The sequence below is a fragment of the Vombatus ursinus genome, unplaced genomic scaffold (assembly GCF_900497805.2).
Source record: "Vombatus ursinus unplaced genomic scaffold, bare-nosed wombat genome assembly UNPS02010639.1, whole genome shotgun sequence".
Taxonomy (NCBI): domain Eukaryota; kingdom Metazoa; phylum Chordata; class Mammalia; order Diprotodontia; family Vombatidae; genus Vombatus; species Vombatus ursinus.
In genome coordinates, this window is record NW_020950417.1 from 3,371,951 (window position 1) to 3,377,950 (window position 6,000).

Consider the following 6,000-nt stretch of genomic DNA (forward strand, 5'->3'; position numbering starts at 1 on the left):
TATATAGTTTGAAGGATCTAAGGCTTATCTTCACTTGTATAGATGTAGCAATGTGCTTATAGAAAGAAAGCTCTAAACTGGCTCCTCGCACACTTAAACTGTGGTTACCCCATCTGGATACCAAAACAAGCTATTGGCAGGGGGGAAAGGAAAATTACAAAATTTAAACAAGGCAAGTCTGAATGCCATATTGTCTTTGCTCTCTGAAATGTAAGACTCACTAAAGATAATTTCCACATTTAGACCTTGGCTTGTCTTGATTTTATGTCATCTTCATCTGTCACGGTACTCATAGGTGGCTCTTCATTCTTCAGTCTTTGAACTATTGTAATTTGTTCTCTTGGAGGTAATCTTCTTCTGTTATATCATAGTATTGCCCCATTACTCTTGTGTTATGAGTCAAACTTCCAGGATGTTGCTTTCCTTTGGTCCTTCCCACTTCATTCCCTTTTCCCTCACAGAACAGTGTTTTTTGGTTTTCTTTTTAGTAATGGAAAATTACATGCCCTCGCTAATGGACTACATTTCTTGAACTTTTAGCTACAACCTCGTTCCCCAGAAATAAAGCAAGATTTCCACTAAGAAACTGAAATTTCCCTTCAGAACCTGAAGGACCACATTCAGGCCTCTGTGACAGCAGAATCAAGGCATGTCAGATCACATTCCATTTGCACTGAATAAGCTCTGAGTGATTTAAATACATTGCAGATGGATGAGAAAATATGAAAAAAAGGGAAAAATAACCCATCTTAAGTGAAACCATACTGAATTACCGTCCACTATGAAATAAACCCTACAAATAATCAGAACAACTTTTCTTTCAAAGATATGGAATGGATCCAAACAGTTTGTAATAGTTGTTTTAAGGAAAACAATACTTGTTTTGTAATGTGGGAATGGTCAAGTTAGAATCCTTTCTCACTGAAGGGGGAAGAAAAAAAGAGGACAGAATCCACACTCAGGGAAATTTAATTAGAAAAAGTTCATGGAAAAACTTGTTTCAGGTAAATGGATGAGATGTATCCAAGGAGCATATATGTTCAATGTAGCTGAAATCTTAAAGTTGTCAGAAATGACCTAAGCATAGTGGTGAAACAATTTATGTAAAATGCTTTGTACTATATGAATGTCAGCTATCACACTTTTTAGATTTTACAACTCATCAAAATTTGATTAGTTAAAACTTTAGGTCTATTAAAAAATCTTATTATTTAAAACTAATAAATCCAATAAATATCTTAGTGGCTAGGGTTATCAGACTTAGAAGAAATTTCATAGATTCATGGATCACAACTATTAGAGTTGTAAGGGACCTTACAGATATTATAGTTCGACATCTTTCTAGAGATTAGAAAATTAGTGCTCCCAGTTTTCTCAAAGATTATCTATGCTAGGAGTTCATGCATAGATTTCAGGGTGGTTCATGAACTTAGAGGGAGAGCCCACTCACCTCCACCCTCTGCCTCAATCACACAAACATCTTTATTTTTACTAACCTTTAACTGAAATTTAGCATTTCTTCAGTGATGAATGTAGGGGACAATCATTATTCTGGGAATAGGTCTATAGGCTTCATCAGACTGCTGAAGGGGCCTATGAAACACACACAAAAGTTGAAGAATCCCTGGTTTAGTCCATCCAGAAATCTCATGCCTCAAATCTCCAAATAACAAGAACCAGAAATTTTTTCATGATCCAATAATTCTACACCAGTTAGGACAGCTGGTTACTAGATTGAGGACTTGTTTCTGGGAATGCTGAAAATGTCATTTTTGGTAACTGTTTGGTGAGCTTCAGCCATGTTTCGCTCTCCAATTGTCTTCTTACCAGCCCTCTTGCTCTCTAGAACCACAAACCATGCTCTAGAGGACTTAACCCTTTTACCACCAGAAACTGCTGGCTTAGGGTTCCTCTGTTTTCCTTTGTGCTTGCCTAGGTCACTTGCTTCATCAAGGCCTGGTTTTAGCTATGCTTCAATTCACTCCCTAGACAGCTTTTTACCAGCTTCCTTGCCAGTCATATCCTAGATGGATTAACTCTTTAAGAAGAGTAATTAATTCATTTAGTGTGGCCTCAAAAGTCAGAACTGTGAGCAATGAATAAAAGTTGCAAAAAGGTGAATTGAATCTTGATGTCAGGAAAATCTTTGGAGAAGTCTGCAAGTGAATATGCTGCATTGAGAGTTTTTCCCTCTCTTTGGAGGTCTCTAAAAAAAGGCTAGTTGACTAACTTGTAGGTTTGTTATAAAAGAGATTCTTTTTTGGGCATCAGTTGAACAAGATGGCTGCTGAAATCCCTTCTGATTAGGAAATTCTGATTCTAGATGATCAAAAAAAGGAGGTATAGTGGTCATATACGGATGGTAAATTAACAATGGGCAAACTGAGTGTTGCACTGGTAGCCTTGAAATCTTTAAAAATCAGAGGAGGACATTTGTCAAAAATTGCTAGGCAAATTGGAAAGCAGTTTGGCAGAAACTAGGCATAGACCAACATCTCACACCTTGGGTCAAAATGGATAAATGATTTAGATATAAAGCTGATATCATAAGTAAATTAGGGGAGCATGGAAAAATGTACTTGTCAGATTATAGATAAGGGAAGAATTTATGATAAAATGAGATAAAGAGGATCAAGGGAAGTAAAAGAGATAACTTTGATTATTGTTGTTCAGTCATTTCAGTGATGTCTGACTGTTTGTGACTCCATTTGCGATTTCCTTGGCAAAGATAATGGGGTGTTTTGCCATTTCCTTCTCCAGTTCATTTTACAGAAGAGAAAATTGAGGCAAATAGGATTAAATGACTTGTCTAAGGTCACACAGCTGGTAAGTATCTGAGGCCAGATTTTTTCTAATAAAGATGAGTCATTCTGACTCTAGGACCAGCATTCTATCCACTGCACCACAACTAATGCAGCCAAAATTAGAAGGAAAACCGGAAACTGGAGAAAAAATTTATAGCAAGTTTCTCTGATATAGGCCTCATTTCTCAAATATATATGAAACTGAGCCAAAATGATAAAAAATAAGAGTCATTCCTCAGTCGATAAATGGTCAAAGGATATGAAAAGGCAGTTTTCAGAAGAAATCAAAGCTATCAATACTCACATGAAAAATGCTCTAAATCACTACTGATTGGAGAAATGCAAATTAAAACAACTCTGAAATACCACCTCACACCTATCAGATTGACTAACATGACAGAAAAGGAAAATTACAAATACTAGAGGAAATGTCGAAAAATTGAAATGCTGATGCATTCTTGGTAGTGGATTTTAACTAGTTCAACCATCCTGGAGAACAGTATTGAACTACACTCAAAGATCTATAAAACTGTGCATAACCTTTGACCCACTTCTATGTCTGTATCCTAAAGAGAGCAAAGAAAAGGGGAAAATACCTATTTGTACAAAAGTATTTATAGCAACTCTTTTTTTGTGGTGGCAAAGAATTAGAAATCAAGGGAATGCCCATCAATTGGGGGATGGCTGCACAAGTTGTAGTATAGGATTGTGATGGAATACCTTTGTTCTATGACATGTTGAGCAGGATGGCTTCAGAAATACCTGGGAAGATTTATATGAAATCATGCAAAATGAAGTGAGCAGACCCAGGAGAACACTGTACATAACAACAGCAATATTATAAGAATGATCAACTGTGAAAGACTTGGCTACTCTGATCAAGACAATGATCCAAAGTCAGTTCCAAAGGACCCATTATGAAAAATGCTATCCACCTCCAAGAGAGAACTGATGAGCTCTGAATGCAAATTAAAGCATACTATTTTTACTTAACTTTTATTGTTTGATTTTGTGTTTTCTTCTGAAACATGGCTAATATGGAAATATGTTTTAGCTGTCTTCACATGTATAATTGATATCAAATTGCTTGCCTTCTCAAGGAAGGTGGTTGGGTGGGGTAGAAGAATTTGGAACTCAATATTTTAAAAAATGATTGTTAAAATTATTTTACATGTAACTGGAAAATATTTAACACAATAAAATATATTAAGGATAAAAAGACCTCAAAAAACAGGAAGACATAGCACATTGGATAGGTCTTTTCATGTGGCTATATGAATAGAATCATACATATTAGAGGGCATATAAGTCTTATGATGTGTGTCAATGAATGGAGTTTAATAAAAGGAAAGTGAAAAAATGGATAAGAAAAATCTAATAAATTGCTATGTACATGAAACATCTGAAAAATCGAGACAGAATGAAAATAAGATTAACATAAAATGTTTCCAAAAGAACAAGTATTCCAACCATGCCATCTGACAAAGCAGAAATAAACACATACAATATCAAGAGAGAGAAACAGAAAACTACATTGTACATAAAGGAATGGTAAGCAATCTTAATACTAAACAAATATGCATAAAATAGTATGACATCTAAATTCATAAAAGTTAACTGAATTGTAAAAAGACAGATGCTAACAGTAATTGTTGGAGATTATAGTGTTCTACAGAATAGGACACATTAAATATCAAGATCAACAGAAAACAAAGAACTGAATAAACTATTGGAAACTCTAGAGATGAAATATTTAAGGGATCTTCTGAATAGGAAGATTAAAATACTCATTGCTTGGTTCCCAGTACTCTTCACCCACGCACACATATACACATACATTTCTTGGCAATACATGGTACCTTCATAAAAATAAATCATGTTCTTTGTCACAGAGATTACAAATCAATAATAATGTAGAAATACTAAACACATCCTTTAAAGACTGTGCTGCAATTAAATAGTAATTAAAATTTATAGTAATTAAATAGCAATTAATAGGGTGTTCCAAAAGACTTAGTGCTGTTAAAGTTTAGAACTGCACTAAGACTTTTGAAACACCTTGTATAGGGAACATAAGCAAAAGATTCAAACCTAAATGGAGATTTAACAATGACATCCAGAATAATGAGTGGGTCATAGAATAAATCTATATAAAACAATAACTTATAAAAGAGAATGATGACAAAGAGACACTATATCAGGGTTTTGGGGGTAGAGATAAAGCAGTCTACAGAGGAGAAAACTGTCTGAAAAGAGACATTAGCAAAATAGAGAAAGTACTAATGACTTGAATATACAAATGGTCACTGGGCTGTCATGGAAAAAGAAGGGTCTGTAAAAACATGATTGTTCATAGTTGCTGACTCAGAGATCACTGCTGAGCCTATATCCCAAGGAATTTATTTTATACCAAAATAGTCATAGGAGGATATTTTATGGTAGCAAAGAACTGCAAATAAAGTAGGTGTCCATTGATTGTGGAATGGTTAAATAAATTTTACCATAGGAATACCATGGAATACAATTGTACCATAAGAAACAATGAATAGGAGCAGCTAGGTGGTGCATTGGATAGAGCACTGGCCTTAGAGTAAGGAGGACCTGAGTTCAAATCAGGCCTCAGACACTTGAGCTGTGTGACCCTGGGCAAGTCACTTAACCCCATTGCCTAGACAAAATAAACAAAAGAAACAATGAATTTAGAGAAACATGGAAAGACTTGAACTGATAAGAGTGAAGTAAGCAGAATCAGGCAAACACTATATAAAATGTCTACAATAGTTCAAACAAAAAAATCAATAAAACAAAACTGAATATTATGAGATTATAATCACCAAGTTTGGTACCAGGAAAGATCTGAGAAAATGCACTTCCAAAGTTTCATTGAAGACATTGGGGATTGGGATACTGCTATGCATGAGCCATAGTAGATGTGTAGTTTGGTTTTGCTGAATATTTAAAAAAAAATCTTTGTACAAAGAAACACACCATAGGTGGGGGAAGGAGGAGAGATAGGTTTAAAAAGAAATGTGATTTGAAATCATTGAGCTCATCATTTCTTATAGTACACTAGCATCCATCGCATTGGAAAGACTTGGATGAAATAATGAAGAGCAAAATGAACAGAAGCAAGAGAACATTGTGCACAGTAATAGGCACATTGTTTTAAGAATGACTTTGAGTGAATAAGTTATTT